This window comes from Schistocerca nitens, chromosome 1 (genome assembly GCF_023898315.1).
Source record: "Schistocerca nitens isolate TAMUIC-IGC-003100 chromosome 1, iqSchNite1.1, whole genome shotgun sequence".
Taxonomy (NCBI): Eukaryota; Metazoa; Arthropoda; class Insecta; order Orthoptera; family Acrididae; genus Schistocerca; species Schistocerca nitens.
The window spans coordinates 409122535-409144036 of record NC_064614.1 but is presented as its reverse complement, the minus strand read 5'-3'; the positions used below and the strand labels follow the sequence as shown (position 1 = coordinate 409144036).

Below are 21502 nucleotides of genomic sequence, written 5' to 3'. Positions count from 1 at the left end.
TTCTCACCCTGTCCGTCACATCGTTTATATATACCGAAAATAACAGACCGTATTGTATTTTCATCCAACTGTTAGATAAGTGAAGTTCTCGAAGTAGCAATGAAGCGCTATTATTGGTTTTAAGAATTATGCTTCACGATAGGATACTCAGACCTTCACAAAGATTCACCCAATTTCACGAGATTATATTTATCTCGTCAACGGAGACAGAAACTTGGTTGGATATTAAATTACGCACAGGACTACAAAGTTTTTATTTTGAAAAGAACCACCCGATTTTAGCAGGCTATATCTTTAACAGAGTATTCGTTTACCTTCCAGAAACGTTTAACGCCCCAACTCCTCACGACACACAAATCGTGCGCACAGCCAACAGCCAGACGACAGTCAAACTCATTCCATATTTTGGGATGGAAGACATATAGACGGACAATTTCACAGACCATCACGGAAAGAATATAAAATACAGTGGCATGGGGCGACATTGGAGGCCAATAGTCCAAAGCGATATCCTTACGCCCGTTACTGTAGATCAGTCGTTGCGACTCGAAAATGTTGAAAAGTTAACACAGAATGCCGTTTCTGTGTTATCACCATCTTTATTGGCTAACGAATTTTCTGTTTTCATTCTCTTAGAAGGTATATTGTTGTGAACTTAAATTAATCTTTTTGAAATATCCTCTGTTTTAGCGTCATTGTCGCCCCTCTCCTTCCTCCCCAGTATTCCATTACATCCCCGTAAATGAAGGCCATTTGTTTTGACAGACAGAACAAGAGTGTGAAAACCTGCCGAAGGAAGAGCTACCTACCGTGTAATTTAGGTCGGGAGTGAAGCACGCACTGAAACTAAAAATACTCTCTTCTCGTTTCATGTCGTGCAAACCACTAGAATCTATATCTCGTGACTAGTGGTTTACTATTATATCTACATCTACATCTACATTTATACTCCGCAAGCCACCCAACGATGTGTGGCGGAGGGCACTTTACGTGCCACTGTCATTACCTCCCTTACCTGTTCCAGTCACCTCCGTGCGCGCTCGAATCTCTCTAATTTTACATTCGTGACCTCCTCGGGAGGTATAAGTAGGGGGAAGCAATATATTCGATACCTCATCCAGAGACGCACCCTCTCGAAACCTGGACAGCAAGCTACACCGCAATGCAGAGCGCCTCTCTTGCAGAATCTGCCACTTGAGTTTGCTAAACATCACCGTAACGCTATCACGTTTACCAAATAACCCTCTGACGAAACGCGCCGCTCTTCTTTGGATCTTCTCTATCTCATCCATCAACCTGATCTGGTACGGATCCCACACTGATGAGCAATACTCAAGTATAGGTCGAACGCGTGTTTTGTAAGCCACCTCCTTTGTTGATGGACTACATTTTCTAAGGACTTTCCCAATGAATCTCAACCTGGTACCCGCCTTACCAACAATTAATTTTATATGATCATTTCACTTCAAATCGTTCCGCACGCACACTCCCAGATATTTTACAGAAGTAACTGCTACCAGTGTTTGTTCCGCTATCATATAATCACACAATAAAGGATCCTTCTTTCTATGTATTCGCAATACATTACATTTGTCTATGTTAAGGGTCAGTTGCCACTCCCTGCACCAAGTGCCTGTCCGCCGCAGATCTTCCTGCATTTCGCTACAATTTTCTAATGCTGCAACTTCTCTGTATACTACATAATCATCCGCGAAAAGCCGCATGGAACTTCCAACACTATCTACTAGGTCATTTTATATACATCTTGTGAAAAGCAATGGTCCCATAACACTCCCCTGCGGCACGCCAGAGGTTACTTTAACGTCTGTAGACGTCTCTCCATTGAGAACAAAATGCTGTGATCTGTTTGCTAAAAACTCTTCAATCCAGCCACATAGCTGGTCTGATATTCCTTAGGCTCTTACTTTGTTTATCAGGCGACAGTGCGGAACTGTATCGAACGCCTTCCGGAAGTCAAGGAAAATAGCATCTACCTGGGAACCTGTATCTAATATTTTCTGGGTCTCATAAACATCTGCTCATCTTTGACAGCGTGCATAACTTTTCGGTCAACCAGTTTTTTCCCTCAGCTGTTCCAGAGGGATAGCGTAAGTGATGGATTCGGGTTCTCTTTCTTGGCTGGTACGATATCTTGTCTAAGACTGATGGCTAGTACAAGTCGATTCTACGACTCGTTCGCTCATTTTCGCACTATTTGTTGTGCGCAGCGTACCAATTAAGGAACCTGGTTCCCAATTTGCGGTAAGGCCGCCCCCAGAATTAATCTCGCAAGAACGACGGCGAGAATTTTGGTCAAAAACCAATGGCCGAGATTAATTGTAAGGTGAGAGCAGGTGAGACGTTCTACATACTGCAAGTGCGTGGCCGCCACAGAGAACTGGGTTGTGGCGAGGCAGTGGCGGTCGATGGCTCGCCGCCGGGCGTCGATCGCAAGATTGGCCGCAACTCCACAAGGGGCCGGCTCCACGGCAACGGCCTACTTTTGGCGTCATTAGCGTCACCGGCCTCATGTCTCATGTATGCTGCACAAACTACGGTAAGGATAACATGGTACAGGTATAGAACTACATCCACGACCGCGTCTACATCTACAGGGCGACAATTACTGAACTATATGAAATAAAATTGTCATAACTTCCGACCTCGGGGAAGATCAGTTTGGATTCCGTAGAAATATTGGAACACTTGAGGCAATACTGACCTTACGACTTATCTTAGAAAATAGATTAAGGAAAGGCAAACCTACGCTTCTAGCATTTGTAGATTTAGAGAAAGCTTGTGACAATGTTGACTGGAATACTCTCTTTCAAATTCTGAAGGTGGCAGGGGTAAAATACAGGGAGCGAAAGGCTATTTACAATTTGTACAGAAACCAGATGGCAGTTATAAGAGTCGAGGGACATGAAATGGAAGCAGTGGTTGGGAAGGGAGTGAGACAGGGTTGTAGCCTCTCCCCGATGTTATTCAATCTGTATATTGAGCAAGCAGTGAAGGAAACAAAAGAAAAATTCGGAGTAGGTATTAAAATCCATTGAGAAGAAATAAAAACTTTGAGGTTCGTCGATGACATTGTAATTCTGTCAGAGACAACAAAGGACTTGGAAGAGCAGTTGAACGGAATGGACAGTGTCTTGAAAGGAGGATATAAGACGAACATCAACAAAAGCAAAACGAGGATAATGGAATGTAGTCGAATTAAATCGGGTGATGCTGAGGGAATTAGATTAGGAAATGAGACACTTAAAGTAGTAAAGGAGTTTTGCTATTTAGGGAGCAAAATAACTGATGGTGGTCGAAGTAGAGAGGATATAAAATGTATACTGGCAATGGCATTGAAAGCATTTCTGAAGAAGAGAAATTTGTTAACATCGAGTATAGATTTAAGTGTCAGGAAGTCAGATGTTCTGATGTGTGTGAAATCTTATGGGACTTAACTGCTAAGGTCATCAGTCCCGAAGCTTACACACTACTTAACCTAAATTATCCTACGGACAAACACACACACCCATGCCCGAGGGAGGACTCTAACCTCCGCCGGGACCAGCCGCACAGTCCATGACTGCAGCGCCCTAGACCGCTCGGCTAAACCCGCGCGGCGTCAGGAAGTCGTTTCTGAAAGTATTTGTATGGAGTGTAGCCATGTATGGAAGTGAAACGTGGACGATAAATAGCTCAGACAAGAAGAGAATAGAAGCTGTTGAAATGTGGTGCTAGAGAAGAATGCTGAAGATTAGATGGGTAGATCACATAACTAATGAGAAGCTATTGAATTGAATTGGGGAGAAGAGAAATTTGTGGCACAACTTAACTAGAGGAAGGGGTCGGTTGGTAGGACATATTATGAGGTATCAAGGGATCACCAATTTAGTATTGGAGGGCAGTGTGGAGGGTAAAAATCGTAGAGGGAGACCAAGAGAAGAATACACTAAACAGATTCAGAAGGACGTAGGTTGCAGTAGGTACTGGGAGACGAAGAAGCTTGCACAGGAGAGAGTAGCATGGAGAGCTGCATCAAACCAGTCTCTGGACTGAAGACCACAACAACAACAACTTCTGAACGGTTTGCGTTAGGACATTCAAACTGCATGGTTGGCTGCGGGGCATGATAGGATTTAGTATGCGGATGTATGATTTAGTTTAGCGACGAATCCTACTTCAATTTGGATGGGATCGTCAATAAGCAAAATTGGCGCATCTGGGGGACTGAGAATCCGCATTTCGCGATCGAGAAGTCTCTTCATCCTCAAAGGGTGACGGTGTGGTGTTCAGTGTCCAGTCACGGAATAATCAGTGGGTATTCCTTTGTGGCACAGTGACTACCGAACGATACGTGAGGGTTTTGGAAGCTGATTTCATCCCCAATATACAAAGTGACCCAGATTTCGACAACATGTGGTTCATGCAAGACGGAGATCGACCCCATCGAAGCAGGAGAACGTTTGATGTCCTGGAGGAGCACTCTGGAGACCACTGGCGTAGGTTTCGATTGGCCGCCATATTCTCTGGATCTGAACACATGCGACTCCTTTTTGTGTCGCTGTATAAAGACAAGGTGTACACCAATAACCTCAAAACCATTGCTAAACTGAAAACAGCCATTTAGGAGGTCATCGATAGCATCAATGTTCCGGCGCTTCAGCTGGTCATGCAGAATTTCGTTATTCATTAGAATTTCGTTATTCATTTGCGCCACGTCATAGCCAATGATGGCAGGCATGTCGAACATGTCATAACCCAAATCCGAGTATCTGTAGTGACGTTTACATGCTGAATAAAGTGTGTGCACGCCGTAGTCTGTGACTAATTTACGTTTCTTTTTATATAGTTCAATAATTGCCATTCTGTACATCTACATGGATACTCTGCAGATCACACTAAGTGCTTGGCAAACCGTTCATCGAACCCCGTTCACAATAATTCTCTATTATTCCACTCTCGAATAGCGCACGGAAAAAACGAATACCTATATCTTTCCGTGGGAACCCGAATTTCCCTTATTTTATTCTGATGATCGTCTCCCCTACATTGGTCGGTGTCAACAAAATATTTTCGCATTCGGAGTAGAAAGTTGGTGACTGAAATTTCGTGAGAATATCCCGCCGCAATTAAAAACTGTTTTAATGATCTCCACCCCAAATCCTGTATCATATCCGTGACACTCTCCCCTCTATTTCTCCATAATACAAAACGTGCTGCTCTTCTTTAAATTTTCTCGACGCACTCCCTTAATACTATCCGGTAGTATTCCAAAAGAGGACGGACAAGCGTAGTGTAGGCGGTCTCTTTAGTAGATCTGATGCATCTTCTAAGTGTTCTGTCCGTTAATCGCAGTCTTTGGTTCGCCTTCTCCACAACATTTTCTATGTGTTCCATCCAATTTAAGTGGTTCGTAGTTGTAAATCCTAGGCGTAGTTGAATTTACGGTCTTTAGATTTGATTGATTAATTGTGTAAACAAAGTTTAACGGATTCCTTTTAGCACTCATGTGGATGACCTTCCACTTTTCATTATTTATGGTCAATTGCCAATTTTCGCACCGTACAGATATTCTAAATTGCTTTGATCTTATGATGACTTTACTTGTCGATAAACGACAGCATCATCTGCAAGCAACCTAAGACGACTACTCAGATTGTCTCCTAGATAAGGAGCAGCAGAGGACCTATAACACTATCTTGGGGAACGCCAGAAGTCACTTCTGTTTTACTCGACGAATTTCTGTCAGTTACTACGAACAGTGATCTCTGTGACAGTGTGACAGGAAATCACGAATCTAGTGGCATAACTAAGGCGATATTTCAGAAGCAAGCAGTTTCATTTCAAGCCACTTCTAAGGTACAGTGTCAAAAAACCTTCTGGAAATCTAGAAATGGGGACTCAATTTAAAATCTCCTGTCGATCGCACTCAACACTTCGTGTGAGTAAGGGGCTAGTTGTGTTTCACAAGAATGATATTTCCTAAATCCATGTTGATCATGTGACAATAGACCGTTTCTTCAGCCGGCAACGGTGGCCGAGCGGTTCTAGGCGCCTCAGTCCGGAACCACGTGACTGCTACGGTCGCAGGTTCGAATCCTGCCTCGGGCATGGATGTGTGTGATGTCCTTAGGTTAGTTAGGTTTAAGTAGTTCTAAGTTCTAGGGGACTGATGACCTCAGATGTTAAGTCCTATACTGCTTAGAGCCCTTTGAACCATTTTGAACGGTTCTCTTGGAGGCAATTCATAATGTTCGAACACAATATACGTTCTAAAATCCTGCTGCATATCGACGTTAATGATATGGGTCTGTAATTTAGTAGATTACTCCTATTGTCTTTCTTGAATATTGTTGTGTCCTGTGCAACTTTCCCGTCTTTGGGTACGGATTTTTCGTCCAGAGAGAGAGGGAGTTTGTATATCATTGTTAAGTACGGAGCTATTTCTATTGCTTTCAGTGATATTGTGCTATTGCTTTCAGTGCCTGAAAGGAGCCTAATTTTATACAGTCTGGACGGGAAGACTTGCTTTTATTAAGTGATTTAAGCTTCTTCACTACTCCCAGGGTATCTACTTCTAAGTTTGAATTCTAGAATATTCACTTCGTCTGCTTTGGTGAAGGAATTTCGGAAGGCTGTGTTTAGTAACTCTGCTTTAGCAACACTGTCATCGATAGTATTACCATTGCCATAGTGCAGAGAAGGCGTTTATTTTGTCTTTCCGCTAGCAAATTTTACATACGACCAGAATCTCTTTCGATTTTGTGCCAGGTATCGAGACAAAATTTCGTTGCCGAAACTATCATAAGCATCAGGCATTGAAGTCCGCACTAGATTTAGAGCATCAGTAAGAGGTCACCAATCTTAGGGATTTCACGTTGGTTTAAATTTGGCATGCTTTTTTCGTTGTTTCTGACCCGGTTTGTGTACCAAGAGCGACCACCCCGTCGTTTGTTAATTTATTAGGTATAAATCTCTCAAGTGCTGTCGATACTATTTCTTTGAATTCAAGCCACATCTGGCCGACATTTACCGGTACAGTGTTAATTTGGAAGGAGTGGAGTTTGTCTCTCAGGAATGCGCCAAGAGAATTTTTATCTGCTTTTTTCAATAGGTATATTTTTCGTTTACTTTTGGAGGATTTTGGAGTTATAGTTTTCAGTCTCGCTACGACAACTCTGTGTTCACTAACCCTTGTATCCGTTTCGCTGCTTGTTATTTGCTCAGGGTTATTTGTTGCTACGAAGTCAAGCGTGTTTTCACAACCGTTTACTATTCGAGTGGGCTCATGAACTAACTGCTCGAAATAATTCTCACAGAATGCGTTTAATACCATTTCGAATAATGTTTCATGCGTACCTCCCGATTTAAACATGTATTTTCGTCAGCTTTTGGAGGGTAAATGGAAGTCAACACCAACTGTAATTGCATTAGCCGGGTACATGTCTGAAATATACTCAAGTTTGCTTTGAGTCTTTTAGCAATTATATCATCTGAGATGAGAGGTCGGTAAAAGGATTCAATTATTATTTTATTCGGTTGCCAGGAATGACCTCTACCCATACTAACTCGCAAGAACTATCTACTTCAATTTCGCTACAAGATAAACTACTTCTAGCAGCAACAGACACGCCACAGCCAACTGTGTTTAGCCTATCTTTTCTGAAGAACGTTACGTCCTTCGTAAAACTTCTGCTGGACTTATATCCGGCTTTAGTCAGCTTTCAGTGCCTATAACGATTTGAGCACAAGTGCTTTTTATTAGCGCTTGGAGCTCTGGTATTTCTCCAACACAGCTGCGAGAATGGTCCCTTGATCTACGGTCTTCCTGTGTTCGACCTGCACCCTTTGAGAGTGAAGCGCTTTTTGTGTTTTCCCGAGACCCTCTAAGCTAAAAAAGAGAAAACCAGTCCACGCCACACAGCTCCTGCTACGCGTATAGCCGCCTCCTGCGTGTAATCACCTCTGACCTATTTAGTGGAATTCGAAACCCCACAATCCTATGGCTCAAGTCGAGGAATCTGCAGGCTACAAGGTCGCAGAAACGTCTGAACCTCTGATTCAGACCCTCCACCCGGCTCTGTACTAGAGGTCCACAATTGGTCCTGTTGACGGCGCTGCAAATGGTTAGCTCTGCTTTCATCTCGCAAGTAAGACTGACAGCCTTTACCACATATGATAGCCGCTCGAAACCAGGGAGGAACTCTCCGATCCAAAGGGACACACATCTTTGGTACCGACATGAGCCACAACCTACAGTTAGCTGCATCCTGTGCTCTTCGTGACATCCGGAAGAACCCGTTCCACGCCTGGAATGACTTCATCTGGTATGCACACAGAGTGCACATTGGTTTTCTTCCCCTCATCGACCATTCTATCCCCAAGGGGCCTCAGAACGCTCCTAACGTTGGAGCTCCCGACTACCAATTACCCCACCCTCTGTGATTCCGTGGGTCTTGCAGGCAGGCTCTGAAACAGCACAAACGACAGCATCTGGCTGAGGGACAGTGCCAAAGCCACAGGCAGCACCTGGAACCTGTTGGTCAGACTAATCGCAGAGGTCTTACGTTCGGCTCACTGGGAAGTCTTTCGCCACCTGCCATGCCTTGAGGCGACCTTTCACCCGACCAAGGGTGAGGGATCAACCTCAATGCAAACAGTAACTGGGTTGGCCATGGGCGGTCCGATCAGCGGACACTTGAGTCGTGCTGGACGTCCACTGGATTCCCAAGGACGGATCACAACAGTGACGTCCATCCACTGCTGCCTCAAACTGTGTAACTGAAGCCATCACAGACTGGAGTTGAGAGTGAAGCGTCACCAACTCGGCTCGCATCCGTACAAAGCAATCACAGTCCCTATCCACACTAAAGGCCGTGGAAAACTACACTACACCGGCAATCAAAGGGCTATCGACGTACGCTAAGGAACTCTATTGTAGACACTGACGAAAACACGAGAACTGTTTCTAATAAATTAGATTAACACGCAAACTAAAGTGCCAAAGCACTCAGGTGAGACAAATAATGCGCTCCTGATTAGGAACTTGTAGTATGTCACAAAATCGGTATACTTTCCGACACAAACGAAAACGCGAGAACTGTGTCTATTATTATTAAATCAACATGCAGAAATTCAAGAAACTAAACTAACAAAGCACGCAGTTGAAACTATACAATTCGCTCCTGGTTAGGAAAACAGCCGGTATCCAAGGGGCATTGCATTCCAAGTTAGGAAACCTTCCACTCTTGGAATATGTCTCCAGTAATTCGTTAAACGGAGCATATCATTTAGCACTCTACAGCTTCTTAATGTAGTGATATTCGTTCAGATACGGTACCTGTGGATCGGAACTGATAGAAGCGCACGTGGGACCAATGACGTCTCGTCGTTTCGACGATAAGACGCAGGATACAAAAACTGATATCTGGCCCTCATCTCTGCAGACTCTCATTCGTACTTGTTTGAAAACATTTTTTAAAAATATTTATTATTTTTCAGGATATACCGAATCTTTGAAAAAAGGGCGCTTTCGATAACCGGCTATATCTTCTCAGCAGAGTTGTGCTACGACGTTCTTAAATAATTTTTACGATTATTGTTAATTATAAGGATCAAAACCTAACAGTGAAAAACTTGTACTTTTGTTAGTCGTTGTTTTGTAACTAATTACCTCATTTTTTATTTTATGAAAATAACTTTGAAAGAAAGAAGTTGCTGATATTTATTTTCACATTGGGACTTAGCAACATTTTGTTGAGATGTTGGTTGCAAGCATCAACAGAGCTTTCGTTTTTTTCGATGTTACAAGGAGTGTCAAAGGTTTCAAACTGCGGTGAGTCGCAATTTTGGCACATTCGTACATTTTACGGAATTCATCAAGTGCACCGCTGTAAAACGTTAACTGCGTCCACTAAACTTCTCTAAACAATGAAGTTAACTCGGATCCAGAAGGTCGTAAAAATTACTTTTTTTTTAATTCGTGGAAAAATGTCAGCAATGTCTTTCTTCGAAAGTTATTATCATAAAATAAAAATTGAGATAATTACAAATACATCCAATGAAATTGCACGCTTTTGGAAGTCATTTTTTAATAATTACAATTAATAAAATCGTAAAAATTATTTAATACCATGGTAGCACAATTTTTTTCGAAAAAAATGAGCCTAGAACCGTTACTGCAGGGCCAGCCGCTGAGGAGATCTAGCCAGTTATCGATAGCGCCTTTTTTCAATAAATCGATGTATCTCAAAAAATAATTTTTTTTTACTTTTTCAAACAAGTATACTTTTTTGACTTACCGTGGACTATACTTACAAAAAATGGTTCAAATGGCTCTGAGCACTATGGGACTTAACATCTCAGGTCATCAGTCCCCTAGAACTTAGAACTACTTAAACCTAACTAACCTAAGGACATCACACACATCCATGCCCGAGGCAGGATTCGAACCTCCGACCGAAGCGATCGCGCGGTTCCAGACTGAAGAGCGCTATACTTACAGTAAATAGCAAGTATGCGGACGTAGACGTGGATATTAACGAGCTACAGTAAACCAGATTTTTAACGTTGTTTTCAATATATCTCCAAGCGTAAGAATAAATCGATCCTTATGAAAACCAGTTGATAGATCTTTTTAGGCCCTACAATTGTCTCCTGTAACATTTTTCGATTAGAACTACAGTTTTTTATTTTTTTAAGAAAACCGCTTTTTTGCAACTTCGCAGATTTGTTTTTGGTCATGTTCGCCATCTTGGGTCGAGTCCTCCCTCGGGCATGGGTGTGTGTGTTGTTCTTGGCTTGAGCTAGTTTAAGTAGTGTGTAAGTCTAGGGATCGATGACCTCAGCAGTTTGGTCCGTTAGGAATTCACACACATTTGAACTACATAGGGAATCACGAGCAATCATCGAAGAAAACTAGAATATTGATCACATGTGTTATCTTTCCATGTACTCGCATGGGACGAAACGGAATACTGTTTGAGCTAACAGCAGACAAACTTTATTGCTGTCTTCTGTAAGTAACACTGAGTGAATAACTGAAACCACTGAAAGACTGAGCGTCTTCTTCATATGTCATTGAATAATACTCCACAGGATGTAATTGATTTTGCGACCATTATGGTACGACGAAAGTCATATTTGCTGCCACTTCTTCTCAGACTCGAAATCAATTTAGAAATAATCAGTCTTGCGGGTTCAGGAGTGACCGCGGCGCAACAATCGTTATCTGAAAAGCTAAGAGCAGACATATCCTCACTATCACTTCTGTTTTGTATGTTCATAAGCGTCTGTTCGGACGCATTGGCTAATTTGAAAAGTGTACGTAAGCATTTGCTGTCAGACTGTTGCACACAAGTTAAACACCGCACTACGGTCAATATGCTCAATACACCCAAACGTCGTCCACAGAAATCTCATCTATCAAAGAAAAGAAGGTCACAATGTACTGTCAGTGCGCAAACAAATGTGTCTCATGATGAGAGCATGCTATGGCTAGCCCTTCATATGGTGGATCTCATTCTTAAAGGCTTAGTACCGTAAATCTATACTAGTAGGAGGTGTTAGAGACATATCTTATGTGCAGCCCACGGTGTAACAAAAGCCGATAAAAGTAGCTACAGATAATGGCAAATATGCCACTACAGCAGCATCCAAGTTTCCGTTCCATGACCCCTCAGTGCTACTTAGATTAGGCGTATGTCATCCCTTGTGACATCAATCTGACTATCCACAGCGTTGTTTATCAAACATTCGGTTCTCTCGAAGCCAAGGCTTTCCTACACAACAAAAATGTTACGTTAAAGATTGAAATTCCACTACACATAGAGCATATTCACAAAAATCTTCTTCATATTCATAAACTTGGTAACAGTGAAACTACTGGAGTCGTCGTGGCGTAATGTATCTCACAGGCAAGTTAGGTAATGGACAAAAATACTAAACGCTGTCGCCCTCGATATCCCCTTACAAGAGCTAGACAAAGTAATATGAACTTCCAAATAGAATGGTGTAGGGTCATTGTTTGGCATACAAAACAGCAAGACTCCCTTTGGGTATCGATGCATATACACTCCTGGAAATTGAAATAAGAACACCGTGAATTCATTGTCCCAGGAAGGGGAAACTTTATTGACACATTCCTGGGGTCAGATACATCACATGATCACACTGACAGAACTACAGGCACATAGACACAGACAACAGAGCATGCACAATGTCGGCACTAGTACAGTGTATATCCACCTTTCGCAGCAATGCAGGCTGCTATTCTCCCATGGAGACGATCGTAGAGATGCTGGATGTAGTCCTGTGGAACGGCTTGCCATGCCATTTCCACCTGGCGCCTCAGTTGGACCAGCGTTCGTGCTGGACGTGCAGACCGCGTGAGACGACGCTTCATCCAGTCCCAAACATGCTCAATGGGGGACAGATCCGGAGATCTTGCTGGCCAGGGTAGTTGACTTACACCTTCTAGAGCACGTTGGGTGGCACGGGATACATGCGGACGTGCATTGTCCTGTTGGAACAGCAAGTTCCCTTGCCGGTCTAGGAATGGTAGAACGATGGGTTCGATGACGGTTTGGATGTATCGTGCACTATTCAGTGTCCCCTCGACGATCACCAGTGGTGTACGGCCAGTGTAGGAGATCGCTCCCCACACCATGATGCCGGGTGTTGGCCCTGTGTGCCTCGGTCGTATGCAGTCCTGATTGTGGCGCTCACCTGCACGGCGCCAAACACGCATACGACCATCATTGGCACCAAGGCAGAAGCGACTCTCATCGCTGAAGACGACACGTCTCCATTCGTCCCTCCATTCACGCCTGTCGCGACACCACTGGAGGCGGGCTGCACGATGTTGGGGCGTGAGCGGAAGACGGCCTAACGGTGTGCGGGACCGTAGCCCAGCTTCATGGAGACGGTTGCGAATGGTCCTCGCCGATACCCCAGGAGCAACAGTGTCCCTAATTTGCTGGGAAGTGGCGGTGCGGTCCCCTACGGCACTGCGTAGGATCCTACGGTCTTGGCGTGCATCCGTGCGTCGCTGCGGTCCGGTCCCAGGTCGACGGGCACGTGCACCTTCCGCCGACCACTGGCGACAACATCGATGTACTGTGGAGACCTCACGCCCCCGTGTTGAGCAATTCGGCGGTACGTCCACCCGGCCTCCCGCATGCCCACTACACGCCCTCGCTCAAAGTCCGTCAACTGCACATACGGTTCACGTCCACGCTGTCGCGGCATGCTACCAGTGTTAAAGACTGCGATGGAGCTCCGTATGCCACGGCAAACTGGCTGACACACGGCGGCGGTGCACAAATGCTGTGCAGCTAGCGCCATTCGACGGCCAACACCGCGGTTCCTGGTGTGTCCGCTGTGCCGTGCGTGTGATCATTGCTTGTACAGCCCTCTCGCAGTGTCCGGAGCAAGTATGGTGGGTCTGACACACCGGTGTCAATGTGTTCTTTTTTCCATTTCCAGGAGTGTAAATTTAGAATAGTGTCTACAGGAGTTGATAGCATTCTTCACAAAGATACAGCTCCGACTGCTTAGGAGCTACTACAGAGTGCTAATTCTTCAAATCTGTCAGTTGAAGAAGTCATGGACGACGCTTTACTTTATTCTCGTCGTTTACAAAGTAATATTCAACAGAAGATGTTGCGGACAATGCATACGCTATTGAGTAAGCGTTATCACGCAATATTGTTTCACAGAAATTACCAGCGACCTTTCCTTTCAGATTACCCAAACCAATATGTAGTTGACAACTAAACGCTTCGTCTAAGGTTTTCTGCACACAAACGCATCCTGTGCTAGACGAGAACATAGAGAGCAGAATCGTCATGTGTTCCCAGTGGTCTGCAGCCTACATTTAATACTACTGTTTACTACAGATTGAGCAACAACAGTTCTACCAAGAATTGTTTCGCTTATGCAGCTCCCGTCGAAGTGCTTCCGTTGAAACTGTATTCTCTGACGGATAATATGTTTAACCGACTTCCATGACAACAGTTTTCTTGTTACTAGTAATAATCCTCTTTATTACCTCTGCGTCCCTGTCAATAATTTATTTTTTCTGTAAATATGTGTATAGCAGATGAAATTTTTTCGTCAAGTCTGTATGCTGTCATGGTACTAGATTTTAGAAATAAACAATTTTTACAGCCTTCAGTTGCAAGGTAATTTTTACTCGTTTACCTAGGTTTCGATTCCAGTAATGGAATCTTCTTCAGAACCTATAAATTAAACCACATACGGACATATATTACTCACTGAAATGCATCATCAGTCTAATGATTGAATAATAAAGAAATCGTGATACTTACAAAAAATTGAATTATTTTGAGAGCCAAACACTGGCCATGTCACAGATTAAAAACTAAAACAATAAAGACGCATAATCATAAGGTTATGTCTGTCAAAATTAAAACCATTAAGGCGAACGTAGACGAAGCTACGCCGGCCAGAAATAAGGACTAACTGTGAGCTGCACGGAAACTAGGCGTCGCGAGCAGTTCCGCGGCGAGGCTCGGCCGCGGCCAAGCGCATGCGCGAGCGCAAGCGCAAGCGCAGACGCGAGAGACGAACTGTCTCAAAATTATTTAGAGCAAATATACATATAAACAAAATGTGACTGAAAGCCGTCTTACAAATGGACAACCTATCTATTGGTGCTGCAATATGTTAAAGATTTGTACTAGATTTTGTAGTTCTCGATTTTTAAGTGCTGTAAAAATTATCGCCTTCTAAGGTTAGAATTAAACAGATACCTATACACACTATTGTTGTTCAAGACTGCAACACTATGAAGGAAGCATCAACTACATAGGCACCGACAATTTGCCCTCGTTCCCCGTTTAGAGGGCATAATCTGATTATGAACGTGGCTCAACACAACGTCACGACGATTATGGGCGTACTAATGGCTCAGAACACTTTAGGAGACAAAAGGAGAATGCAGAAGACAACCTCAGCGCGTTACATGCAAAAGTCACAAAACCAGCTTCCGAATATGAGCAGTTTATATCTGGATTTTCACTTCATTTTGTCCAACTCGTGTACTTCCAGGCATAACATGGAGGTTGACTGTTCAGGTTACGTTCACACTATCTTACTGTACTTGTAACAATATATGTCTGTTACCCTGATTTTAATTTACTGTAGATTTCGTACTATTTACATATTTCCTTCATAGTGTTGTAGTCTTGAAAAACAATAGTGTGATAGGTGTCTGTTTAATTCTAACCTTGGAAGGCGATAATTTTTCAGCTTTACATTTTACTTTGTTAGTTGACGCAAAGCACTATCGATCTATGACTAACAAAGAAACGGTTCGATCGTGCCATTGCACGAAGAGCGTGCAACGGTTATTTTACGGTATAAAACATGTTCGCTTCGTAGCGGTGCTCCCGTAGCACCCATTTAGTTCATCTCCCTCTCGAAGCAAGATCTGCATAAGTTTTCTGGCCACGTTCTAGTTAATTGTTGCTGTAAATCATTAACGCAAACATCACTGAGATTGCCGTGTAACAAATACAGTCATTCATTTTAAATATAATTTCACCGTTCTGCCATGGAATAGCACGCAGCAAGATTTGCACTGGTGACCAAAATTAAAGCAACGCATTAGGGAATGCATAAATCGTGGAAGGTGCACTTCAGTATGAATGTCTCGGAAAACTTAAGTTATCAAGCACTGCCCGCATCTCGTGGTCGTGCGGTAGCGTTCTCGCTTCCCACGCACGGGTTCCAGGGTTCGATTCCCGGCGGGGTCAGGGATTTTCTCTGCCTCGTGATGGCTGGGTGTTGTGTGATGTCCTTAGGTTAGTTAGGTTTAAGTGTTTCTAAGTTCTAGGGGACTGATGACCATAGATGTTAAGTCCCATAGTGCTCAGAGCCATTTGAACCATTTTTTTATCAAGCACTCAATATTGCGATATTAAACATCTGACTTTAATGCTGCACGTTTTCTCAATAGTCTTTAATTACTCTCCGTTGCACACAGATTATGTATCAGATGACTGTCTATTTCAGTTCAATAGATGTACGACCTGCTCGAGTATCATAGTAACCTGATAGCTTCGTATCTCATCAATGGCGTGTTGTAGCAGCAACGCGGAACCATTGAAGAGTGGTCGGAAGGTTGACATGAAGCAGCTCAGTCCTGCTTCGGCATAACGAGCACGTTTTGTACGGTTGCATCAAGCCGGCAAGCCACGCTATGCCATCAGCTTCTCCAGTTTCCAGGAAAGAAGCATCTAGTTGCTCGTTACTTCGAAATGACCCAACATATGGCGCTCGCATCTCACTATAGAACCTAACAGTAATTATTCTTGTTCGTTTTATAGATTGACTTCGTCCAAAGATATTCATCCCTATAACAATCTCCTTTATGGTCAAACGACGTGTAGTGAAAAACCATTATCGGGTATCAAGTCCCCGATCGGTGAGGTTTTCTTTTTAGCAATCATAACATGTATTTTCTTTGAAGACTACGAGGTGTGGCTAGAAAAAAACCGGACTAGTACTGGTGAAACAATAAAACGAATGCAATAAGGGTGAAAGTCGCGTGGCCTGTCACGTGACTCTCGCTCCGCCTACTGCTCGAGTTTCATCTGCCTCATGCACTCAGTCTGCCCGTGGCGTCTGTTTTAAGTAGTTGACGTTTTGTCTGTGCGTCGGAAAATGTTGAGTGTACAGAAAGAACAGCGTGTTAACATCAAATTTTGTTTCAAACTAGGAAAATCTGCAAGTGAAACGTTTGTAATGTTACAACAAGTGTACGGCGATGATTGTTTATTGCGAACACAAGTGTTTGAGTGGTTTAAACGATTTAAAGATAGCCGCGAAGACACCAGTGATGACACTCGCACTGGCAGACCATTGTCAGCAAAAACTGATGCAAACATTGAAAAAATCGGTAAACTTGTTCGACAAGATCGCCGTTTAACAATCAGAGCAGTGTGTGAGTTAACAGGAGTTGACAAGGAAAGTGTTAGGCAGATTCTTCATGAAAGTTTCAACATGAACAAAGTGTGTTCAAAAATGGTTCCAAAGTGTCTCACAATTGAACAGAAGGAACGCCGAAGAATGATTTGTTCTGACATCCTGGAAAACATTGAAAGTGATCCCACCTTCTTACAAAATGTTATTACTTGCGATGAGTCGTGGTTTTTTACTTACGATCCCGAAACTAAACGCCAATCGATGCATTGGAAAACTCCTGGTTCTCCACGACAAAAAAAAGCACGAATGTCAAAATCGAAATTCCAGGCAATGATGATTGTTTTTTTTTTTTTTTTTTTTTTTTTTGACATCAAAGGGATTGTGCACATTGATTGGGTACCAGAGGGACAAACAGTGAATCAGCATTACTACATTAGCGCCCTGGCTACCCTACGTGAGCGAGTACGGAGAAAACGGAACGATTTGTGGAGAAAAAAGTCACGGATCCTTCACCAAGACAATGCCCCAGCTCACAGTGCGTTGTCAGTGAAGACGTTTTTGGCGAAACACAACATTCCCATCTTAGATCATCCACCCTACTCACCTGATTTGGCCCCCTGTGACTTTTTTCTTTTCCCTAAAGTCAAGTCAGCTTTGAAAGGAACTAGACTTGAGACTGTTGAAGCAGTAAAAGAAAAAGCGACGGAAGTAATGTATGGACTTCCCGAAAATGATCTGCAGCATTGCTATGAACAGTGGAAAATTCGTATGGAGCGGTGTAGAGACCGAGGAGGAGAGTACATTGAAGGAGATAACATGAAATTGTAAATAATTGTAAATAAATGTTTTTTCCAGCATCAGTCCGGTTTTTTTGTAGCCGCACCTCGTATGAATGCTCTGCTTTAAGTATAACCATTTCTTATAGCTGACTGCGATAAAGGGTGTACGCTATAGCCTCGTGTTTATTTTGTTTGCGAAAACAAAGAAAACAGAAATTATGCAACCGAATCTGACACATAGCCTACACTTGTCTACTGAGTTCAAGGGGATGGCCGAACAAAGATATGCATTCGCCGGACGGCTCACCACGAACAGTGTCTGATGGTCTCACTCTCTGAGATACTGTACACAGCTCTGACACCTAACCCTGGACAGTGGTACATAGTACACTCGTTGCTGTCACCTTGCTTCCCGCTGCCAGCCAGATAGTGATGATGAAAATACCTCGACCGTCAGATTACTAACTGGCAAACTCTGGATTCCACTCCTCTTAAATTGCGTGTTTTCGCGGCCAATGCTGCGGAGGTAACACCGGTTTTTCTATTGTGATCTGCTGTAATAACTTTAGATTCTGGAAATGGCCTTGGTCACTCAAAGCACATGGCCCTACTATTTACCAGTTCAGGTAATGCACTTGAACCAATTTCTTCTCTGAAGTCCTGCCGTTGAGATACTGACATATTATACAAAACAGGTGGACAAAACCTTCTGTACACTGTCTTTTCGGATTCGTGTCCGCCAATATCTGCAGCGATGTCGAATAGAAACAATAGAAACCAGTGCACAGAACTGCCGTGGGTTCATTTACCTAATGGGACAAAATACTCATAACACATTTGCCAGTCTGCACTACTGGGATGCGTTACTCGATTCTTTCTATACATTTTCATGTCTAGGAATTGGTACATCAGCAGCCCTATTTCATTAACTGATATGGCTGTCAGTGTCAGTTGCCTAGTCTTCAGTCTCGCTACTGCCTTCCACTGTTTGCTTTATGGTACGGTGAGTTAACTACAATCTGCAAAACTGTAGTGACCTGCCACGAGCAATCGATTTAAATTGGAGCATTCTAGTCTCTATAGACAATGTTTCACATGTACAATACGCTGTTGTCCAATGGGTACATCATAAGCACAGTGAACAAAAAGTTAGGCTCAACCAGGTGACATTACGCTAATACAGTGCAAAGTCGCATCTAACCTTAATTCGTCGAGGATGAAAATCCACAGATCTGTTCATCGATGGCATATCCAGCTCAACCTGCTCGTTGGTCATTAGATCCAGGGGAGCTAACAAATTGCTGAGATGTTTATCGGTACATTTCATCTGCTATCCTAAATAGTTCCAGACCTTTCGTGTGGCATTAAGATCGGTAGCTTTAGCAGGCCAATCAACGTACGATGGGGCGCCTGAACATATGGTGCAGTCATGTGAATGACATTGTTGTCATCTTGGAAGATTGGACGGTGCATGGCGTACCCATCACGAAAATAAACAAGAAAAGGGCCAAAAAAATGGTTCAAATGGCTCTGAGCACTATGGGACTTAACATCTTAGGTCATCAGTCCCCTAGAACTTAGAACTACTTAAACCTAACTAAGGACGTCACACACATCCATGCCCGAGGCAGGATTCGAACCTGCGACCGCAGCGGCCGCGCGGTTCCGGACTGAGCGCCTAGAACCGCTAGACCACCGCGGCCGGCGAGAAAAAAGGAACACATGGTCACCAAGAATATTATAATAAACGTCCTCTACCATGTTCACGGTAACTTGAATAAATAGTCCGAGCTCACGGTACAAAAGTTCTCGTAGAACATCATAGAACCACCTCCAGCCTGCGCTAATCTCTTTACACAGTGCGGGTTAAACGCCACATTGAGTCATCGATGCACCAGGTGGCTTGCATCATCTGAAAACAGGCGAAACTGTAACTTGTCGGACCACACTTCACACTTCCAGTCAGTTGTTGTCCAGTTTCTGTACGGTTTATCCCACTGAAGAGGTGCAGCGTTATCTACTGCATAGACCAATGATTTTTTACGAGGAACTCGAATACAAATGTCCACTGTATGCAGTTCCCTTCGTAATTTTCGCTTGTAATCTGCATTCACTGACGGCCAGAGGTGTACACATTCCTCTTTTAACCTGCCCGTGATTGCCAGTTAGCCAGGCAGGCAAGCCGCCGCACGTAATCGGCTGAACGGGCAGCCTGCTCTACTCCCGTCCAAGCCAAGATTTAGTTGTATGCTTTCACTGTAGTGTTAGGAGTAGGTTTCAGAAGTTGATGTTAAGTGTTTTTTTACCTGATTATCACAGAAGGAGGCTCAATGAAATATGTATTCCTTTTTTATCACTGTAGGCCAGAAACTGGTGAATTTTATTTGTATTTTTTTCTTTGTTTTCGAAGTATATCAGGCGTATTTATTTATTTCGATATGAATGGTTTTCTCTGCAACATCGCTCTCTTTCGACTAGTCTGGCTATTCTCATTTCGAAACATCATAAGGTCATAGCCGGCCGCTGTGGCCGGTGCTTCAGTCCGGAACCGCGCTGCTGCTGCGGTCGCAGGTTCGAATCCTGCCTCGGGCATGAATGTGTGTGATGTCCTTAGGTTGGTTAGGTTTAACTAGTTCTAAGTCTAGGGAACTGATGACCTCAGATGGTAAGTCCCATAGTGCTTAGAACCATTTGAACCATAAGATCACTTCTAATACATGCTTTCTGCAGTAAGCAGAACCATCTCTAAAAGTCTGGGTCCTTTGCGTCTAAGAACGTGAGCATGTCTGTATATTCACTGAACTATTTTTTTCCTATTTCAATCAATGTTTCTCCTAAATTTAGAAAACCTATACACTGCTAAATGGCCTAACGTCATTAGCACACGTTTCCACACACTCTTCAGCCACTAAGTCTTTGTCCTCTTTCAAAATATTTATGGAATGAGGAAACTGCTGCTCAAATTTACAAACACGTCGTAACACACTCGAGGTTCCCGAACGAGTTTTATTAACTTTTTACACAAATTACGAAGCTAGACACTTACCAATTTCTTTGAAGCTGCTTCATAAATACACGAAAAAGTTTCACCTGCTGGACTTGCGCTCTGCTTCGTAACAGGTGTACGTTCCCCAATTTTTAATTTCTTGTCAGTCGATTTTTTAAGTTTAGTTTGTTCATTTTGCTGCTTCTAAGGATGTGATAAATGAGCTGCAGAGAAACTACACACGTAAACACATACTTGGGTATTCGGGTAGTCACGTTGAATTGACAGCGCAACCTGTTGTCCGGTGCAGCAGGCTGCACGGGTACCGTGAAGCTTGCCAGACATGCGGAAACCCATGTTGGCCTATCTTAACGACAGTGCTTCAGTACGCATGTACTCTTGTGTCTCCGTTTCGTCAGATTGGTTGGTTGGTTGGTTGATTTCGGAGAGGGGACCAAACAGCGAGGACATCGGTCCCATCGCATTAGGGAAGGATGAGGATGGAAGTTGGTCGTGCCCTTTCAAAGGAACCATCCCGGCATTTGCCTAAAGCGATTTAGGGAAATCACGGAAAACCTATATCAGGATGGCCGGACGCGAGCGTTGCTGCAAGCTGAGCTGCTTTAACGGTCGCGGCGGAGATACGGACAGGCTGGCTGGAAGGAGAATTTGTACACCTCTGCTGACGGCAGCAATTCCTGTCGTATTTGAAACCACTTGTCATTAACAGGACTCGTCTCTAGTCCCTGTCAGTTATGACCTGTTTGCGACTGCTGTTCATACTCCGTGT

The 21502-nt window shown here is 43.5% G+C and overlaps 1 protein-coding gene across 1 annotated transcript in view; it reads right to left on the bottom strand.

Annotated features, from left to right (window-relative positions):
* LOC126249742 (uncharacterized) overlaps positions 1-21502 on the bottom strand; it is a 415388-nt gene that overhangs the window by 256263 nt on the left and 137623 nt on the right. The gene's annotated exons all lie outside the window — the stretch shown is intronic.